Genomic DNA, 22,423 nt, shown 5'->3' with positions numbered 1-22,423 from the left:
CCATGTTGACCCGACATGTTTCCACAGTAGCTCAGAACCGACAAACCAAACACTAGGTCTTGATCTGACCTTTTGTGTTTTTGTGAGTTCTGCAGCCGCTGTAAGTTCTCCTGGAAGGGGATGGTGAGGCGAGTTGGTCCCCACTAAATTCTACACACTGGTCCTTTAACTACCCCTCTCCTTGAGTACAAGTGCTCCTCTGCATTGGCTACCCAACAAATTAAATTTACATTGTTGTAAAGCACATAAGCATCAGTAATTGGGAGGTGAAATTGGTTGTGATTGCTGGGCAAAGTCAATAAGTTGATTGAGAAAGAGCTGCAGAGAGAGGCTGTGGTTTGCTGTACTAAGCACATAATCTGGTGGCTGATAGAGCTTTCAGAGGTGATTTGTTCACTCCTTTTTCCCCCAGTAAACCTGTTAACACCTCACATATTATCTTGTACGCTGCACAGTTATGTCCATGAGCGATTAATCAAGATGTAAGATTAAGCCCCCTGCTTTTTTTTTTTTTTTTCAAATTCAGACTGTTTCTTCATTCTTGCTTTCATGAAATATTTAGTTTATTGGCTGAATCTGACTACACAGAAAACATGTTCGAATTATACTATAATGGTGCACCCTTATTATGATGATATTAATAATATTAATAAATATAATAATTTTGAGAAATTGTTTGGGAAACCCCCTGGCATGTCTGGCATTTCAGATCTTCTATTTTACTCAAGTTATCTCAATAATCAAAAAATAAACTTTGTCTTAAAAACAATCTATTGTTGACTTCTCAGTCAGTCAATCTTCTCAGTGAGTGATGCACATTATTCTGCTGTTTTCCAAGAAAATGACTTGATTTTTTTTTGTGAAAAATTGCTGAAACAAGTGAGGGTGTTTTGAACACTGCTGGATTTATCTCAGCCCACTGGCACTTTTAGTGTCAAGAGAAATGATATTGTTTTTTTTCAGTATTGTGGAAAGTGACAAAGGAGAGCATCAACTACATGAGTAAACATTACATGTGTCATCCATCAATCTACTTGTCAAATGTGGAGGACTTTTTTTTTCCAGTGGTTTTATATAGATAGAGGAAAGAAATGGGAATGAGTGGGGTAAAAGAGACAGGGATGCCACGCAATAAATGTCCCCGAGTGGACTTGAACTAGAGACTTTGCAGGACTTTGCTGCGATTTTGAAAAAGGGAAAGTTGAAGTTCTTCTAGTCTACAAAAGTACAAAGACACACATATATAAAAGAAGTTGAAATATTTATTCAGAATCTAGATGTTGTCATTGCATCTGTGATTTTATTGCAATTCACGTTGTTGTAATTGAATGTGAACCGACCTGAACCCCACACTCATGTTCATAGTCACTGAAAAGAAACATTTGTCTATGGCAGCTGTAGTTCTTGTGTTCTTTGTCCGGCGTGGTATTGATTTGCCCCTCTCATTAAGACACAGGTCACGGTGAGCAGCAGGACCCCCATACATTCCCTCCTCTACTTCACACACAATGAGAGCGTTGCTGTGAGCAGTTATGCCTCCCCACGCTCGCCTGTAATGACCATAACCTCCGCAACCATAGCTGCACCAATTACAGTGACACCCATTCTGGAGAATTGCCCCGAGACAAGGGGTTACACAAGGATTGGGTATCGTTTAGATTTTATTGATTTAGATTCTGCCTATTGTATCCTGGGTTCTCATTCTAGCCATATGAAGTGCTGAAAAAAAATAAATTATGTGGGGGGCCAAAGTGAAACCACCTTTAATTTCAGCATATTATGGAAGCTGTTAACTGTAATTTGTCATGAGTGACATGCATTTTGTGATTATTTCTGGTAAATATCGCTAAAATAAGAGGATGTCATGCACTACTGTTCTAGATTTGTTGTTTATTTGTTTCAGAGTTGAGAGACCCCTGAACTCCTGGAGCTGTATTACAGAACCTTATTATTGACCTAAACATTGACTCGGGAACTGTTCATCTGTAATGGCTTTTTTTTTTTTTTCTAAATCAGGTCCTAACTAATTACCATGCTTACTTGGGCTGCAACTAACGATTATTTTCAAGCTGACGACCTCAAATGTCTTACTTTTTGTCCACAACCCAAAGATATTCAGTTAACTATCAAGAGATGAGCAAAGAAACCAAATATTTTTGGTTGCTTTACTTGCTTACCTCTAAATTAAGATTGCTGAATCTATTTTTCATATCTATTTCTGTAGCAGTAACAGTTTGGGGCATCTTAACTTGTCCTTTAATGCTTCATTATGTTTTTTATTATATAGTTTTGTCAAGTGTAGCCGGGTGTTTGAGATGGTTCCCACTACCCTGGTGGGAGTGCTTGTCCTTCAGCCTTTTCCACCCTCAGTCACTCCCCTCCCTGTCAGGCTGACTGGCAGTAGCCAGCCACCAAGTCTACCAGTAATTGAAACTTCACAGCAGTGTAGGCCGGGGTGTGTGTTGTCATTGTCATTGTTGTTGGGTTCCTGGGGTTCTGTTGTCTGAGGGGAACATGTTCAGTGTCAACGCTCACACATGTTCTGCCACTCAGGGGGAACCACAGCAGTAAAGTAAAGGAGGAACACCGGTGTACACGAGGGGTGTCTGGGTAGTTAGAAGCACAGCAGTGGATTTGAGTTTTCAGCGTAGTGTCGTGTTGTGTGGTGTTTTCACCTCTTTTGTGCGCTTTGAACATCTTTTGGGAGGACAGAAAACAAGCAGACACAATTACTGTTTGAATGATTGACATTTAAATGAGCCTTTGATGATCCATAGTTTTTAGAAGTTGTATTTGAATTTCACTCCTCGTGCTGATTATGCCTGTTTGTACAGAGCTGGAGGGAAAAAAAAAAGCTTCATATCCGAGATCACAGAGCCTACAAATAACAAAGGGTCAGTCTGGTCAAATTCACACTGAAAAGAAAATAGTTGCAACACTTATCGCTGTGTTGTTTTGTCTTCAACATGCTTGGCAACCTAATGAAGACAGACCGTGTCTTCTCATCATGTGGTCATTCTGAATAATTTCTAGATGAGTGTGAGTAGACAGCCTGGCGTGGAAAGACTCTGATTTGTGGCTTTATGTGGTCAAGATGGGCTCATCAAGGAGTTACTTACAGACTCATTACACACAAATAAACCCTTGATTAGATAACAGGTCAATTAGTGCTTAATTTCCCAGCAACATCAATTAGGAATATGTGATTCTTTGTAGTGGATGGCGTCTGAAGACAAAGCGGAAAAGACCAGTGAATGAACAAGCTCAATGTAAATACAATCTAGTCTTTATGTACTGACAAATAATGAGTTCTGACAGATATACTAGCACATAGCATGAACGGGTCATATAGTTCTCTTATTCACAGTCTACATCCATCTGTCAGTCCACACATCTGTGTTTTAATGAAATCATAGACTTCCACCGTCCCCTCTTTTGATTTTCAACGACTTTGCTCCCCGCGGAGCCAAAGTAGCCCAGTGGCCAATCAATCACTGGCCGCAGCTTTTCACCCAGACACAGGCTCTAACCCCGAGGCAGACTTTTCAATCAAACCCAGAGTCATCAATCTTTCTGTGCTCCAAACAGTGGCCTGGGTGGGGTCTACCTGGCGGCAATGGTTTTGTCTACTGTGGGCAACTGGTCTAAACCACTCTGATCTTACATTTACTCTTTTCTTTTTTTTATATGTGACCTTAAGCTACTGTAACACTGATTGAAAGAAAAGAGGCAACAGTATAAAGTATATGATTATACAACAGAAGATATGTAGAAATTTGTGTCAGTTTCTGGATAATAACATCAATAAATAAAACAAACTAAAATATTTAATTGTCTTCCATGCTGATATTCTGTTAATGGTAGACAAACTATCAAATAGGACATGCTGAGAAAAAAAAAAAAGGTCATCATAAAAAATAACTAAAAATATAAGATGGGAGGGACACAGCAGTAGACACTGATTTTCTGTCAGGAAATGTATTGGCCATAATTCATAAATCACACACACAGTAGTTAAAGCAACTAAATGAAATGGTGACACCACACATGGCCTTTTATGACGCCTACAGTATATAAGTGGGATTTGTGGGGGATTTTTCTTTAAGGTTTGCAATAGGCCTGGGCAATAAAACAGTTGTGCCATGCAGCTACAGTAGACGCTTCTTCAATAGCAATAAGAAAATTGTTCAATAAAATGTTCATTAGTTTCACTGAAATGCATTAAATTCAAACCACTATGAAAGCACATAAGGAATTTGTCCTGGCTCATAAACAGCCTATCATATGTCCAGCACGAAGTGAGAAAATGAGTGCAGACAGTGAGGAAATTGTTAATAAAAAAGGTCAGGTCAGCTCGCCACTATAGCAATCTTTTTTTTTCATAGTCTATTAAGTCTATTACCTGTGTGCCCTGATAAATAAAGTGGTTAAATTTAAAGTAAAATCGTTAAATTCAACCTGTTTTTCTCCTGATCTTTATTAAAAATGGGTAATTAATGTTAGCAATAATTATCAATATCAACTGAAATGAAACATTATATTGTGAGAAATTTTCACTTATATTGCACAGCCCTAGTTTGCTAGTTTATTTCAGTTTAGCAGGAGCTTGTCTGAGTACAAACAGAGGAAGCCCTGTTTCAGCCAACTTGAATGGTTTTCTGTTCTGCAGACAAGAGTCTGTGATCTGTGTTTTTGCATGGTTTAACCAGTATGTGTGAAAGATTTAAATTATGTTGTTTGGTCTCCCATACATTCAGCCATGTTTTGCTGTGTTTCAGACGACTCACAATAAAAAAAAATCCCATCTCAGACTTGGAAAAAGTACCATGTAATGCCACTCAAAATTTCTGCTTGTGAACTCCGAACTGTTTGACTGGAATCCGGCATAAAACATCACCTCATTAATTAGAGTAACGTCACTCTAGATTTTGTAAGGTGGAAAAGCGTAGCTGCGTTGGCCTCTGTGGGTTGAAAGCATCTTAAATCTCTGACCACATCCAGCATCATAACTTAAAGTGCACTGATCATATAAATCACAGGTGGACTAGCATGATTCAGTATGACGTGATTGGGGGAACAAAAGCAATTTTTCTAGTCGATGTATTTGTTATTTTCTTACCTTTGTTCTAAGCCGTGGGCACTGTCACCTCTCCTTACAGGAGTTAGTTCAATGTGACAGTGAAAGAAATGTTTGCCGATATGGAGATGAGGCCCAATTAAACAGAATCCGACATGTTCTTCTGTTCTGTTCAATCCAGGGCTTTGTTCCACCTATCAGCCTTGTAGTTGTTTATCATGGTTTTGTGGCTTCCTCTGTTTCCATCTTTATCTCCCTCTCATGCGCATGCACGCACACACACGCAAACACACGCACACACACCAGTAGCTAATGTGATTTTCCATGATTTTTCCACCACCTCTGCTTTCACAGCAAGGGATAACACAGCGTACCAAGAATGTTTGTTTGCTCCCTGCACACACACTCCGACACACACACCATGTCCATCCTGTCAGAGCTCCTGGAGAAAATCAGTACCTACTCTTTCCTTAAACTGTGTTCCATTTGATGCTTGGCTGGCTTGAAAATGACTTTGGGTAAAGCTTAACATTTTTAATGCAACAAGCTCCCCCTACCCTCCGCACCCCCTCTGCTCACGCCGGTGCTCCTCTCCCTTCCACCCCTCTGAAAAACTGCAGTCTCCAGCAAATGTCCTGCTTTTTTCGGGAAAACCTTGTGTACTTCAGTTGCACGCTGTTGCATTTTAGATACAGCCGACTGGACCCGGCTGATAATAGGGCGACAATTTAATTTCCCAGGTATTAAAGGAGACTTGCTGGGTTTTGAATTGGTGCCCGTTGGTGGTATTTAAAAAAAAAAAATAGGGAAAAAAAGCATTTCTTTTTCTCTCAACTTATTATTCTTTCTATCCACATCACAGAGTATAAGGAAGATTGGGGGGAGAAAAGGTCCTCATGTCTTTTACTTTTGAATGAGATAAAGAGAGGTAGTGGTACACTGTGATTTACATATATTTTTGGATTTGCTCAGCTCGCCAAGGACAAATTGCATCCTATCTTTGACTCCAGTTCTCTGAGCTGTTGTAAGAGTAACCCCTGCCAGGCTTGATGTAACTGGATTTTAGGGAACTGTCAGTCTGCTAGATTAGTATGCTCTGCAGATGTATTATGGAGGGGGTTAGTGTGATGGAGCATAGATCACAGGGTGGGTTTAGACCTAAAACTGAAGGTACTTTTAAGCAAATTGGACCACCGTGCCACCAGTAGCAGAACGAGACTGTTGCTCCAGTTTGTGGAGAACAAAATTTAAGACCTGACTCTGCTTGGATTGCCTCCACATTTTCCTTCAGGATTCACATGGCAGTATCAAAAGTCATCACAGTTTTCCTACAAAGCCTTGAAAATTTGGAAAATGATTGTATTTAAATGTAAATAAACAGCTGGTAAAATAAACAGAGTGAGAATATACATTGACTGTTGTGGGTAGAAGGGACTTTGCTGTTGCATTTATAATAACAGTTTGATGTGAAGATAAAGGCTTTTTGGTTTAGGTACATTGAAAATGCTTAAATTTTACTCTTAACCCTATTGTAAACTGGAATTAGGTATGAAATAAGGATCTTGACAATGTTAGATTGGTCATGCAACCCTGTTTGTAATCCCATCAGAGCAATATGACTTTTAAGTTTTGGGATAAATTCATATATTTACTGGTGTTAAACAGCCTCCATCAGTTTCATTACCATTTACAACACTTGAGAAAAGTTATTTCTCATCTATTTACTTATTTAGCTGTTGAAAAATGCAATAAAATTAAAAGTAAATTAAACTGAACCTTATGTGTTATTCCTTAACCACAAATTTAAATTAAGAATGGAATCCAAGGGAATATATAATTCTATATATTTTTTTTTGTATTCTTGTAAGTTTTTCTGTGCATTTTTCTCATGAGAGATATATCTGCTATTAATTTATGTATGTTTTTTTTGCAAGTATCCCATGGCACTAAACAAAATGTGCACATTGTTTATAATAAAAAACAGAATGCCACTACTGCTCTCCAGCATTATCAGAATTTCATTGACTGGCCCAGAGGGGGAGCTACAATTACAGATCTAACAAGCAGACACTAATAGGCCTGGAGGGGGGAGGTATCAGTCACTGTGGATATATTGTTAAGTTTACATGGGACCTTACAACAACCGCAGTGAGGACTCATTAAAGCCACTAAAAAAGAGCAAACTGACAACATGACAGTCAGCTGTTTCCCTTTGTATTTTTATTTGCTGAAAGTTGTCTTTTGAAATTGCAAATCTTTTATCCTTCAGTTTTATGGTTTTTGAATAGAGGCATGTTTTATCTTTGCTTGTCTGTTCGCTGAATGGATACGACGTGATTAAATGTTTGTGTACTTTTAGGAGGTCAACTTAAATGAGCAGATATTCTGTCTGCACCACTGCCCTTTTGGTTGTTTCCTGTTGACCGTATACTGCACATACATGTGTCAATTTTTCTCCTTCTTTCTCATGTCTTTGTAATGCTCTTTCTCTCGCATCTCGGAGGATGTCCACTCAACCGTCCTTTACATATTGGCGGCTGTACCTCACCCCTGCCCAGGGTGTGGTACCCACACACCATGCCAGTATTAGGGTTAGACGGGAGGTCAGGCTTTAATTGGCAGGGCCCGTGGCTGGCACTCTGCGCCAGGCCCTTACCCTGTCAGCTAATTGGCACTGTGAGCGGCCAGCAGCAAGGCCGGGATACGGCAGTGCTTCGATTGATGGATGGATACTGGTGTCAGGAAAGCTTCTTTCTGACAAGAGAGCTTGTACAGTCAATTTACTGCCTCAGTCTCAATGGGTGGTGTAAGTATTTATGTATGTATTCATCCTCATTTGTTCTAAACATTTTGCAAAGCTGTCTAGAATTGTCTTATTGTGCTCTGCACTTTTATTTCACAGTTGTTTGTGGACTGAATGCATTTGACTTGTGTGAACAGAATCTAATTACCTAATAACACTTTCAGCACAAACCATATATAACTGAATATCTGAGCTTTCTGCATTTCCATTTGTGCACTTCGTACAAGTGAGGAAAAAAAGTCAAGAAAGTGTTTTTAAGTGTGACTTTTCTGTCCTCTCTTTCCCCCTTTCTAATAGTGAATGCAACAACAGATTTTTACTTTTGAATTTTAAACCTTCATTACAGCTAAAGGCACTCATACGCCAACTGTATAAGCATCATTTAGTGAAAAATCAGTGGGGCTTTGCTGGATGTTAGAGTTTTCAGGGAGAGTTTGAGTGGATTAACAGTGAAGTTGAGTGCCTATTTGTTGGTGCTGTAGATTATAATGGTGCCGCCTGTTGTTTGCCATAGTGTTAATTTAAATGGTTGCATTTTCTCCAGTTTTCTAATTTGGGCCTTTTAGATGAGAACTTACCTTAACTGTGTGGATTGCTTGATCTCATTTCTGAAAAAAAGGATCACCACGAGAAATGGATGGTTATTAAAAGCATTTCCAGTGATATTAAGATACTATATGTTTGATACACAAAGAAAATGAACTCACAAAATGTTAAGAAAGGAAACATTCTATACCCTTTTTCTCATTCAACAGAACAATACAACATGCACCTTCTGAATTCAAGTTTCTTTCTCTTACAGAACTAAGACAGGCTTAATTGCCATGTCAAGTCATGGTAAACCACACTTCATTCAAACTCAGCAGAAACAAAATAACGTTAAAACTCACCAAAACCACCTTGATTAGTCTTTCCACTGTTCCAACGTTCAACAGTTCTGGTCTGATCAAAATAAATCCTTAATTCACAGATTTAGATGTGAAAATATTCTGACTCTGAGCTTTTTTCTTCTCACTCTTGGGCTCAGTGGTGTGTACTGTGTAGCTTGGAGTTTATTAAATTAAATTAGCAAAATAAAATGACAGACATTGCCCCACAAAACAAAATAGTGGTGGTGATGATGATGGACTCTGCTTGTCGCTGATGGCCAAAATATTCCAATCCAATTGTATCACTGAACTGCAGGTAACAATGTGTTGAACCAGAGATTTTCTTCCTTTTTTTCCTTTTAAAACTAATGTCAGTGGTACCAAAGCTTGACATCTAATAGTCACAAACGCTGCAGCCTGTACTATTAATGAGAATACTTTTGCAATATTTTATCTCTGTTTGTTACCCTCTCTTTCACTCAGCTTAGTTGAGACTTTATTGGTCAGATAGTTAAGTGCAAAGGGTAGAAAAGTAAAGCTTACAGCATTAACTTTGATGGAGCATTATGTGTGTGTGTGTGTGTGTGTGTGTGTGTGTGTGTGTGTGTGTGTGTGTGTGGCTCAGTACAGTAGATGTTGGATGTGTAATATGACAGGTATTTTCTTTTGAGCTCATCCCTTTCCCTTTTCTTGGTCTCTCTGTGTTTTCCCTCTTGGCTCTGACAGGAGAGTGGTATTAATGAGGTTCCATAGATGTGAACAGTCGGCTTGGCTAATGGTGCTAGAGGTAAAGATTTTGATGGAACGATGGAAAGAACTTAAATATACGGAGGGAAAGAAGACGAGAGAGGAGTCAAAAAGGCCGTGAACAGGAGAAAATCTGGGTAAGATACAGAGGCAGTGGGAGAATAGAAAGTGGATAACGGATGGGGGAATAAATAGAGGGGCATGGAAAGAGCGGGCAAGAGAGAAAGGGATATTGATTCGCAAAGCTGTTTTCAAAACAAGGTTACAGACTCCAATTAGGAAACAAACCAATCCAAAGCAGCACTTAAAACTACATAAAAAAGTGTAAACTTTAAACAAAAATCAAATAACCTGAGAGGAATAGCAACAGCACTGTATCAGCAGAGAATAAACTGAAATAAGGATATTTATTCACTCTTATTCACTGAAGCACCTCGACATGTAGTTGTCTCCAACATAACCATGGGCCGTGGCTCGAAAGTTAGTTTGTAGGCATCAAATATACCATGTAGGTGGCCCCCTGTGACCACCAAGTTGCCAACGCAACATCACAGTTCTACAAACTGGACCGAATGAAACGGCAATGAAAATTAAGGAGTGAACGGAGGCAGGTGTTTTAAGACCTTTTCACATTGGGAAAGACGCAGAAAAACTAAACAGAATTATGGAAATTCGTTGACGATTTTTCGCGTTCAAACCTTTCACACCAAGTTCGATGCACTGTCACAAAATCATGGATGCTTCAGACGGCAGCAGCAGCAGTAGTGACGGGGAGTTTATTTTCTATTTTTCTATCTTTTGAGTCGTAAAAAGGAAGAAAACATACTGTGGAAGAAAGAGAGTCGACTTGATTAGTTTCACTGCTTGGTGCAGGAGTTGAAACTGGACCACAGCCGCTTCACGACATATTTCAGGATGGCACCGAGTTTGAAGAAGCAGAGGAGTCATTTCAGAGAGCTGACTGATTCAGAGGGGTGGCTAGCTGTAGGTAAGATGTATTATATCATTTGTAAACCATTCCAGCTGGTTCATTCATACAACAGCAGTCTGTCCATTTAAAGTTTGTTGCTGGTGTGAGCTAATAGCAGATAAGTGAGGCATCAAGGGAATGGGGAAAAGGCATATATTCAGCTGAAGGAGTTAGAGGATTAAAGGTGACCCTGAGTCTGCTGACATGGGCTGGATAGACAGAAGCTGAAGGTGGACTGTGGCCCCCTCCTGGCTTCATCAGGCCAGGGAAGACCACCTGCTGCTGGCTGGAATGCATATGCATTAATACACAGCATGAGCACACGTGCACTGAGAGATATACAGTATGCCCTCAGCCATAACCACACAAGGATTCAGTCACGTACACATTCACTAGGATGATCTTGAATATGCAGATGGATCAAGGTAAGGATGCACATGCACACAGACGGATCCTGCACATGCACCTTAGCTTGACTCCATACGGTCCAATGTCAGGAACACATCTTCAGGCTGTCCCCTTTTCTCTCTTCATGTCGTCCCCTGTTGTCTTCCCTTCTACATTCCTCTCACCTTCTTTCTGCTGTATGTTCCACCTCTCTTCTATCCTCCACCAACTCTCTCTCTCTCTCATTCACTTTGCTCCCTCGGGACATCTGTTGTCCAAAGACAATATGCCTCTCTCCGCTCCCAGGTCATTCACTGTGTCCTCTGCCGTCAAGTAAAGGAATTTTACGCCACCGGTTTACGCATCTGACTGAATGCGTACTAGCATTTTCCACGCTTGTTTTCATCTGCCACCTCCTTCTTCCTGCATCCCATTACTCTCACTGCTCGCCGCTAAACAGGGACGTGGTTAGGAATGATACATGAGTCGAAGCTGTATTTCCAAAAAACCCTGCATCCTGGAAGCAGCAAATAATGGTAGCAAGGACTAATACCTTTCAACTAAATGAGATTGGTCCTGACAGTCTAGCTCTTCTAATTGTTTTCTTTGTTGACCAAAAAATATATGGACAATATTTTCTTTATGTTGTTGTTGCTCTTGGCTTGGTCGCACTCCTTTCTCCCTCTGCCTTCATGTATGATTCTCTCCCTACAAGCTCTCGAGTATCTTCTCCCTTCCTTTCATGCTCAGCCCCTTTGTCCCCATGTTCCCATTGTTCGCTCAACATGCCCCCTGTTCCCATCTTGGCTGAGACTTCCTCCATACATGCCCCCCATGTCTCGGTAATGAACCCACAGCTCTTCATCTTTCCTTCGTCTTCCCCTGTGTGTTGGACATGACAGATGACTTGGGACCTCCAGAGCTTTGCTCCCCAGGGCTCTAGATAAAGGCAGCTCCAGCCACAAGATGATCAATCAATCAGTTTACACCGCGGGCGCCTGATCAGCCAATTAATCAATCTCTGAGCCAGCAGATGTTGTTGCTGTCCCTCAGCGAAGGAGCTGGCAGTGGAGTAGTGGAGGTGGTGTCTCCAACAAAGGCTGAGGGGCTTGAAGTGTCTGGGAGTAGAAAGGGAAGTGATTTTTCATGTTTCTACCAGCATTTCGAGCTTTGCGAGCTCACTAGTCCCATTCGTTTTCACTGGAGGATTTCTTGTCTTCTAGCTTTTCCCATGTTAATACTGGCTTTTTAATCCAAAGGGAGCATGGTCCTTTTAATAAGTTTATGCAGTTTATATCCTTCCCTAAAATAAATTGTAGTGTATTTTTTAAAATTTACCAATCTGGGCAAAGTGCAAAAGAGGTGTAGATGTGTGAGTGGGTTGACATGTCTGTCTCAGCATCATTAAGGCCAGCTGGTTTGGATCAAGCCCTCTGTTGACCCCCGTTCACAGTCAATGAGCTACAGACTCCACAAGGACACTTCGTCTTAATGTGCCCTTAAACAGCCAGTAGTTAAGATACACGCACAGACATTGAGACACCCACACTAACCACCTACATCTCTTGGCCTTTGGTCCCTGTCCTGGCCCCTCTGTCCCTGTCCTGGGCAGGTCAGCCCTTTGACCTGCTGGGTCGTTGCATCATTACTCACTGTTCCTAACAGATCCCCTAGAGAGAGTAATTCTGTCTGCAGCCTGTGGCTTTGTTGTCTCTTCCTGCCAGGATCCTCTGTGCAGAGATCAAGTCAAGTTACCAAAGTTTCCAAATGTATACAAGAGTGTCTTAAGGGGCGTGACTGTTATTATGATTATCTTTTTTTTAAAGGTCTTTATAGGATTTTCTAGCTCTGCAATATTTGTGTTCCTCATGTATTCCAATCTGAAAATTTAATTTTTAGTTAAAGTATGAATGTTTTAGCGTCAAAATACTATTTTCCCAAGCCCTTCTAATAACGTTTCCTATGTGACGTGATGTAGGTCTGCATGACAACGCTGCTACATAATACAGCTCCTAGGTTGAGGGAGGGGTGGGCATGATCACTCTGTGTCATTGCCTTTTACAAACAGTTCAATTTTCATTTGAAAACACAAAGGAATACAGATTGAGTCGTCCTTTAAGTAATTACTTACCAGGTTATGTTTGCTTGTTCAGAGATTGGCAAAACAGGGCTTTACATCAACCAAAATGACCTTTAAAAAGTGATTTTGTTTTTTAGATTTGTGCCAGAATCAGATGCAAACACATGAAAACGCATAAATGTAAGTAACACGGACAGACAAGTAACTAATTCAGTGGACAGTTTTGATGATCTGCCACATTGCTACACTGTCATATTGTAAGCCAAGCAGACACCTGGTATGCAGCATCTGCACACTGCTGTCGTTTCTGGCATATACACTGGATTCCTTTCAGATTTTCCACAGTAATAAATAGGTGTCACTGGGCATGCCGCATACCTGACAGGGAAAAGGACAAAATAGTGTATGGAAAAAATAGCCTAATTCTTACAGCTTTATGGTCAGAAGATAATTGTTTCAGTCAGCGTCTTCACCACAGAAAGCTTGTTCTCAATGATTAATGATACTACTGCTTCTTTATTGTGACCATACAGGTCCTCTGACATAAATCGCTGTGAAGAGGTGCCCAGGATGCTGCAATATTATGTTGTGACAGAGCGGCCATGCTGTCAAGTTTATTTCGGGGTGTCCTTGTGACCCAGCAGTCTAAGATCCATGGTTCAAAATCAGTCAACAGCCTTTGCTGCAAGTCAAACTCCCACACTTTCTCACCATGTTCCCTTTTGTTCTCTAGTCAGCTGTCATCAGAGTCAACACTGCAACTGAGCTTCATCCAAAACAGATAAGAATTGCTTCTAGAATTAGAGGGAAACAAAGCACGTGAAAGATCATTTTGAAAGTGTTTGTCATAATCAGAAAACAAATCAGGTATCATATAATGGCTTGTTGTTGGTTATGTTGCTTTCATAGTAAAATTAACTCCACCTTAAGGGGTCAGCATATGTCAGAAAAAGTGCTTGTTGTATTGTCAGTCTGTGCCTGTATCCCCAAAGCACACATTCCTGACTTGAGAATTGTTTTTCTAACTTTTTGAAACTGACAACTCTACAAGCATGTCACCTTTAGACAGTATGTATTGGGGTCGTCCGTCTGTCCCATTCTTGTAAACAAGATATTTCAAGAACGCCATGACAGAGTTTCTTCACACCTCCACTTAGATTCCATAAATTGATTAGATTTGGTAGTTTCTTTCTTTCTTGTGAACGTGGTGTCTCAAGAACACCTCGATGGAATTTCTTCAAAAGGCACAAATGTCTACTTGGACTTCAAGATGAACTTAATAGATTTTGGAGGTCAAAGGTCAAGGCCACTGTGATTTCACATCCATTCCATTCTTGTCAGTGCAATATCTCAGGAACACATGAGTTTCATTCTGCTGTTCAAGTACTACAGTGAGATTTTGTTTGTGCAAAAAAATGCAACACCACAGATGCATTCAGGAAGAGACTGTCCCAATGTGTATGTTGTTATCCTCCTCTGTATGATTGGCACACATCTTGGCTCTCTCTATTATGGCAGGTTTTTCTCACCGCCTTCAAGTGTGGCTGTTCTGAGGAGATGTGAACGTTTTTGCCTTATACATAATCAGACAATAAGTTGTACAAACTAGTTCATTTCAAGCACATCTGGCCTTTGTGTAACAGGACAGAGGTCAGTGACTTATTTGGTGTGCAACTGACCTGTTAAAATTAACTGATCCAAAGGAGAAAAGTCTCTCAGGTGCAGGATAATCAAACCAAACAGAAAATATATGACCAACAATCTGGGCAATGTGTGCAAGTAAATCCTTATTTTTAAGTGATAGCCAACTTGAAAGTACAGGAAGATATTCTGGAAAAAGATGGTTGATTGTTGAGTCATATTCCCAGGTCATTAGAATACTGACATTTTGGGAAAGAGACTCAACAATCAGCCGTCTCACCTGTGATTGACCGCAGTCTCCTGTCACGGGCTAGATTTTCTAAAGCCTGAAATCAGACCCAAGAGAAACCTAGAAATCAGTTTTCTCTCAGACCACTTGAATGACATTATGCTTAAAGGTTATTATGGAACTAATAACCCGAATGAGGCCAAAAATAAACTGCCTACCTGCTTAAGTTTCAGGTAATGATGGCATATATTTCACTTATATACAATCAACTGTTACTTTTTGATAGTTGTGCAACACTATAATAATTTAGGTTTGAGTGCAGCACACTAGATACAAGCTGAGCTCAGCCACAGTGGCTCTGAATCCTGTGGCAGGATTGTTAGTAATAAAATCTGACATTTTTCTCAGGAGTCAGTATGTGTGTGTGAATAAGTGTTTGACAGTGTGTTTGTCCTTTAGTGTTATCAGTCAAGGGTAAGCCCATTAACTGACCACACTATATCTGACACGATTACATTGCCCATAACCCTACCACCTCCCTTGGAGACTAATAGCTAGCCCTGAACCTAAGTGTTATTGCCGCTCAGTAAAACCCCATGATGCTAATTAACCAGCCAAAGTGAATGGGTTCCAATGGAGTTTTACAGCTACTGCTACCAGGACTTATGTTTTATTAGTGACTCTAAGGGTAATGTATAATACTGCCAGTAAGGTCTGTGTTAGGTGATATCATTTTACACTCCATCACTTAGATTTGATCTACCAGTGATAGCTTTTAAAGATAGAGTTGCAATGGCTTTAGAGGCAGTTACAGGATGTGCCAAGATTTGTGAGAGGGATGTGTGTCTGAAACCTTTTTCAGTGTGTGTGCGTGCGTGAGAGCTTTTTATGTATTTGTTTGTGGCTGCAAAAAGTGTGAGACTGTGTGTGTTTTTCATAAACCTTCCTTTTTAAAATGTTCTCCCATCCCCAAAGCTTGATATGACAGTTCTTCCAACAACTGTCAAAAAACCCAATTCTCCCTCCAACTATCTTGTCATCCATATTCCATCCACACATTGACCCATCTCTCTGCCTCCCTCTCATCTTTTCTACCCCATGAACCCCCCCCCTCCCGTACCTCCATCCATCTCTAACCTCCCACATGCCACCTACACCTCCGCTGTGCCAATTAACACCGGAGCACGGTCACATTGTGCTGCCCTTTGACCCCCTCCCTGCCTGTCGGAGCACGCAGAACCCGAGGCCTGCGGCTTCAGTATTAGTTTGTCACCGGGCCCTGTCGTGCAGGCCTGTGATAGATGGGCCCTGGTGAGCAGCTCTGACCCACCGTGCTGCAGCACTCGGTTGGATGGTGTGAGGGAGCATTGATTATGATGCTACTCGTGACAAGGGTGAATCAGGGCTGAGCTGATGGTGGCGGGGGAAGACAAAAGAGACCAAGGTTATGGATGAGGTGCTTTTAGTTAATGTGATGAGATTTGATTTGTGCTCTATCGATCATGGCAGCATTTTCATCTAGCATCATTTATAAGCACGTACTGGGCATACACTGTAACATTCAGTCACCTCATTGTTACAATACAGAGGTTTCCATCACTGAGGTGTGAAATGAAAAATGTAATATGTACAGCATTGCTAATAGCTATAATCAGATTTTTTTCTTCTTAAGCAATGAAAAATCTTTTTTTTAAAGATATTATGGTGCTGAGCCTAAATTTATGCTGTTGGCAACTAGTATTGTAAACCTGTCTCTCTATCATGAGAAGATCCACTTGTTTAAGTCAATGGTTCTCAACCTGGAGGTCAGATTGAAGTATATAGGCTGAGTCATAACAGGATGATGAATGGGGTAGGAGTTAATCAAAACCCCATTTCATCTATGCAAAATGATGCCTTCTTCAGACTTGTCTCTAATACAGTAACATACGTTTTCTTGTAAAAGACTGGATAGTTTAACCTGTTCAGGCCTCAAAAATGTATACAAATGAAACACTTTAAGAATGGAAAATTACGTTAGTTAAACTTCCAAGAACACTTAGACACATTAAGGTTGTGACATGGGAGACACACACCAAAAAGGCAAATCATCTGGGGCGTTAGGAGGCACTGATCAACATTTTTCAACATTTTCTGACATTTTATAGACCAAACAACTAATTGAATAATTGAGAAAAGAATTTGCAGATTAATCAACAATGAAAATCATTGTTATTTGCAGCACAAACACTGAACATGAAAGCTGAATAAGTCTGCTGGATTTATTTTACACTGTTTAAAGGCAAAAAATTTGATTATTCAAGAATTTCTAACTAATAGGTTCCCCAAATCAAATGACTAAATACCTGCTCCCTGAAATTACATATTGAAGTGTTTTCTGATCCGAAGCTCCTGTCAGAAGGAAGAGATCTGTGCCTTCCAAAACATCTGTTTCATTCTGCAACAACACTATATTCGAGAAAACAAAGTTCTTCTGCTTCAAAATCTGCTGGATCCAGTGATGTAGTTGGTGTTAAGAAAGAACTCTGTGGTGTTTCAGCTTGGATTTCTATTCTCCATTGTGCCCTGAAAGTATACCCTGTTTCTACAAAAAGAGAGCAGAAAAGTATCATAACATGACGTAATTGTATTATTCCATATAAATGTCTTTATTATAACAGGGAGTCCCATATGTAGCCACACACAGTGTAAGTACATACTCACACATACGTTTGCCTTAAGCCTGCTGAACGCTGCAGGCAGGAGTTATTTTTATTCCAGTCCCTTGGAAGACTTTAAAAGAAAAAAGTGAACAGACAGAACACTTTTAACAAAGAAGCAGGTGTGAAAGAAAATAGTGTATGAGCGCAAATCAGTGAGAGAACAGGAGGTGGGTGGGTGGGGGGCCTGACGCAGCAGAATCCACCTGTTTTCATCCCTCTTCCATCCTCCTTTCCCTGTTCTCCTCCTCCCCTTCTCCTCCGCCCTCACTCCCAGCTCAAACTGCGGCAGTCGGCTAATTAAAAAACATGGCTGTCCTTAATTATTCAGCGGCTGGCTAATTGATATTCACAGAGGCGTTCACCTCGCCTAAACGATCCGTTTAATCTGACCACCACGGTCTCACTCTCAGCCGCCTGTCACCCTCAGCCATTGTGTTACTGTACTTAATAAGAGACCGGGGGGAGATGAATACAGGAGGGGGAATGTAAAAGTTTGCTGCTGATGTTAATGTGCTTTCCTGGGTTGCAAATAGCTGTGTGTGGACTCACTGTCTGCGCCCAGTGGGAGGGTAGCGTTTTTAGTTGTTTGTATTTTTACTGTGCTGCTTTTTTTTTCCATGTGAAGTGATGCTGCACAGGAAAATTAGATGGAGTAAGGCTGAATTTGAATTAGTAAATCACCCAAAACGAATTACATCATCCTCTAGACTTGCAAAGTTTTGAAATTGCTCATAAAAGAGTTAAAAAAAACTGATGGATGGTCATGTTTCACTTGTCTCGAAGAAGTCTGAATTTCAAGATTGGAAAGTCGTAAGAGCTTCAGGTGTCCCTTTTTTCTCCTCCACTTAACTTCCCGTCTCCTTTCTGTACTTTGTGATCATTTTCTCACTTTAACTTCTTTCTAAAGTCATAGAGACACACTTGGCCCAGGCTTCAGGTCCCATCTAACAGCCAGTTCTCCATTCTTGACACCTCCAATGATAAATCACCTTTTATTGTCCTCTTCCTCTCTTTGTCTCTTATCTCTCTGTTCTTTCTACTCTCAAGTTCTTTTCCCATTTTCTTGTCAAATTCTGCCCTTCTCTTCCTCTTCCTTCCCCCCACCCTTACCCGAGCTCTCCTCCTCCACCCGTGACCGCCTCTTCATTAGGGGAACAAAAGGTGTATGGGCAGTGGTGAAGTCTGTCCCATTGTTTGGCCTTTAGTATGATTAGATTATCTTTAAAGTCCGTTGAATGGGGTTAATCGGTCGGAAGTAATCCTGACATAGTGTGTGTGTCTATGTGTGTCTGGGCCTGTGTGTGTCGTCAAAGAGGAGGGCCAACCTGCTTGCATGGAAATTGAACACATGCACGGCTGCATGTACACATAGACATACACACAAAAGTGAGCATAAAAAAAGAAAATCCCTGGGTACACATTTCTGTCACAACCTCTCCTTTTTTAATGACCCCTTTAGTCTCGCCTTCAGCATGCATTATCTCTCCACCCGCTCTCTGTGGGTACAGCTGCTCCGGCTGGCGTGTACGCGTGCGTACGCGCTGATGTGTGCGTTTCAGATCAGTGTCTGAGCCGTTGTTTGTGTCTCAGTGTCTCTGCACGTCTTTTGTCTTTCTCTGCAAAGCTGAAGGCTTTAGTTGCCACCTATCAGCGTAACATTGAGTTTGGACACACTTGTGACGGTACACGACCCCCTGCCAATCCTCTGCTCTGTGTTTCCCTCCATCACATCATCCCTCTTCTCTTTCTCTTAAATTGAGCTGTTGGTGGGAGACAGTTTTTTGGCTCCTCGGTCAACGTAATCCAGGGTCTGAAAAACTTTGCCGATCTATCATAGAAGCTCTGATTGCATGCTTGGAATTGATAACACATTTAAAGGTCATAACAGTGCTAGTTCTAGTGTACTTACAACATACCATTAAGGGTGCACTTCAGGGTACATCCACCCAAGTGGAGGCAGCTTCAGTTGTTGTAGACTTGTTGTAGACTTGTAAGGGGGCACAATGGAGCCAATAGCTGCAACAACAAGACTGATTCAAGTTAGGTTGTGCTGAGGACAGCAGCAAATTGGTCACTTGGTCACTTGGTCATGGTGTTGCTTTGCTGAGTGTTGTCAGGAATGTGATAATGTAGTGCTGTGGAGGTTTTTATGCCTCTGTGCCGGCGACAGCCATGAACAGAGGAATTATGTTTTTTGGCTGTTCATCCATCTGTAGATCCCATTCTTGCGAATGTACTTCTCAAGAATGCCATGACAGAATTTCTTCAAACTAATAAATGTTCACTTGGACTCAAGGATGAACTAATTAGATTTTTGTGGCCAAAGGTCAACGTTACTGTGACCTCACATCTGTCCCATTTTCATAAATGTGATATCTCAGGAACCCCTGGAGGGAAACTTTGGTACAAATGTCCACTGGGATTCAAGGTCATTGGAACCTCATAAAACATTCTGGTCATAACTCAAGATTTCATAATTATGAAAAAAAAGGCAGAATTAGCGTTATTTCTGACAGATAAAATTATGAAGTGATGGTGTTTTATTTCCCAAAGGTCAACTTTGCTGTGATATCATAGTATTCTGCCAAAATGAACTTGAAGATCACTATCAGTCCTCTGTTCTCTTCTGTGAAATAGCCTCTAAGTGAAGACAGCATGTTTCTCACTCACATTAATGTAATGATCCCTTTTGCATGAAAATGCACTTAATACTTTTAATTGAACTCCTTTTAAATTTTCACTAGAGACGTATGAGTGGACAGACATGATTTAACCTGCAACTTGACTGGTTGGTGGAGGCATACAGCTGCGAGGCGGTAATTCTAGTTTTCTCTATATGTGGATCCGGAGATGATATAACGTGTGTGTGTGCAGGTGTTTGGCTGTGTTTGTAGGTTTCTGTCTTGTGTGCAGCGGGTACGCTTGGAGCACCTCCTTGACTTTGAAACTTCCCCCCACTCATCTCATGTGAGGACAGCCCCTCGGTGACACTCATCGCCACTCCTCATCACAATGCATAGAGCACGCAGCTCCGCCTGCAGTGCATTGAGTAGCCAAACACAGATGGTTATCAGTGCAGTAGAGATTGGATGGGGTAATGCAATTTTTTTTTCTCCCTGTACGTATTTTCTTCAAACTCGCTCTGTCTCCTTCAACATCCTACAGTGCTTAAAGCAAAGGCTTCAAGGATTCTCTGCATGGCTGCTTTCCACACAACCATCTTCTGCAATATGGTGGTGTGTGTGTGTGTGTGTGTGTGTGTGTGTGTGTGTGTGTGTGTGTGTGTGTGTGTGTGTGTGTGTGTGTGTGTGTGTGTCTTTGAGCTTCAATGTATATAACTGTGCATGTGTGCATACAAAAATGATTCATGGTTATATACCACTCTTGTATTGTGTGTGTATGTCAGATAGAGAGGAGATTGAGAGGATGAAGTGAGTGCTCAAGCAGAACAGTGTGGTAGCCAGTCACCCCTAGCCACTGAATACTAAACCTCTCCAAATGTCACTTTGAAGAAGTTCATGGATGAATCAGTGCCTCTTTACACACTTTCTTTTTTTCCTCTCTTGTTTTCTTTGAATGCTTCCGTTATATAGGAGATTGGACGGAAGGTAAGTCTAGAGGCCTTTACCTTCTCCTAGACCATTCAGTTCAGTTCCCTCCCACTGTTTCTGCACGGTAAAATCAAGGATTTCTTTTCCTTTTCCCCTTCTTTGACGTGTTACACTTTTCACTCCACCAGGTATTTCAGCTGCCTCCAAGTTTTGATGATCCATTTTTACAGCTCTCTTGCTCCCAATGCTTTGTTAGCCTAGAATATATATATGTATAATAATACAAAATGATTTCGGTTGGGTCTGAAGTTCACTGTGGCGTAGAATAACACAGCTATATGTCTTATTTAAAGCGTTTCCACCCCTTCTTTTTATAGACTTTTTATGCGCTCTTTTATTTAAAGCACCATAAATGTTTCTATCTTTCAAATGTGATGGATGTTTCATATAAATCCCAAGTCTATAAATCGTGTTTTATCATTGTTAACATCAATTGCTATTAAAATAGGGTTTGACAAGGAAATGATGAGAAGTAATTCCATAGTTTCAAACATGTGGTCCTCAAAACTGTGTTGTAAAGAGAGCTAAACATCTATCATGATTAATAAAATTTTAATTTAGATTTAGATTTTAGTCATCGGCCCTCAATCCCGGTTTTGAAGTTCTGCTTTTTCCTCTTTGAACCTGATACGTCCAGGTCTTATCTGCTCTGTATATCACCCAGAGAGTCAGCCGTACGTTTAGTGAAGGTCACAGTAGAGGGGAGGACAGTGGAGATTGGTAGGCTGGGTAAATATATATGCCAGACCATGGTGCTCCTTCGCACTGAGAGCTGATGTTATCCTCTTGGCCTGATAGTGGTTTGGCTAAAGATTGAATGCAAGAGGACAAAGAAGCATGTACAACACACGTCAAGGCATCATCAGTCTCACACACACAGACACAGGTGTATTTGATGCACATTAAGGAAAATGCGCACATATTCCCATACATGCAAAACATATTTAGGGTGTATTTACATGCTGGCAGGCACAGGGCACACATCATGAAACATTATATCAGAGAAATCATTCACAAAGTGTTTCACAGTCTGGTGTATATGTGCCAATATACTGGAGGCCTGTGTCGGCGTCTTGTTATAATGTGTCTCTTCTTTATACACACTTGTCTGAGTCCTCATAATAGGCCTCTCTCATGTGTATGTGTGTATTTTGTGATCGGTTTGTTAAAATTGGCAATGCTCCAGTGACCACATAAGTAATGGTTTTTCTTCTCTTCTCTGTGTGCATGTGTGTGTATGCTGCATGTGGTGCATGTATATGGGTGTGTGTTTGTGTGTGTGTGTGTTTTTTGTTTGTGTGTGTTTA

At 40.8% G+C, this 22,423-nt stretch overlaps 1 protein-coding gene across 1 annotated transcript in view; it reads left to right on the top strand.

Annotated features, from left to right (window-relative positions):
* chchd3a (coiled-coil-helix-coiled-coil-helix domain containing 3a) overlaps positions 1–22,423 on the top strand; it is a 90,309-nt gene that overhangs the window by 28,103 nt on the left and 39,783 nt on the right. The window lies entirely within an intron of this gene.

The sequence above is a fragment of the Lutjanus erythropterus genome, chromosome 22 (assembly GCF_056507025.1).
Source record: "Lutjanus erythropterus isolate fLutEry1 chromosome 22, fLutEry1.hap2, whole genome shotgun sequence".
NCBI lineage: Eukaryota > Metazoa > Chordata > Actinopteri > Lutjaniformes > Lutjanidae > Lutjanus > Lutjanus erythropterus.
This window is presented reverse-complemented; position numbering and strand designations above follow the sequence as displayed.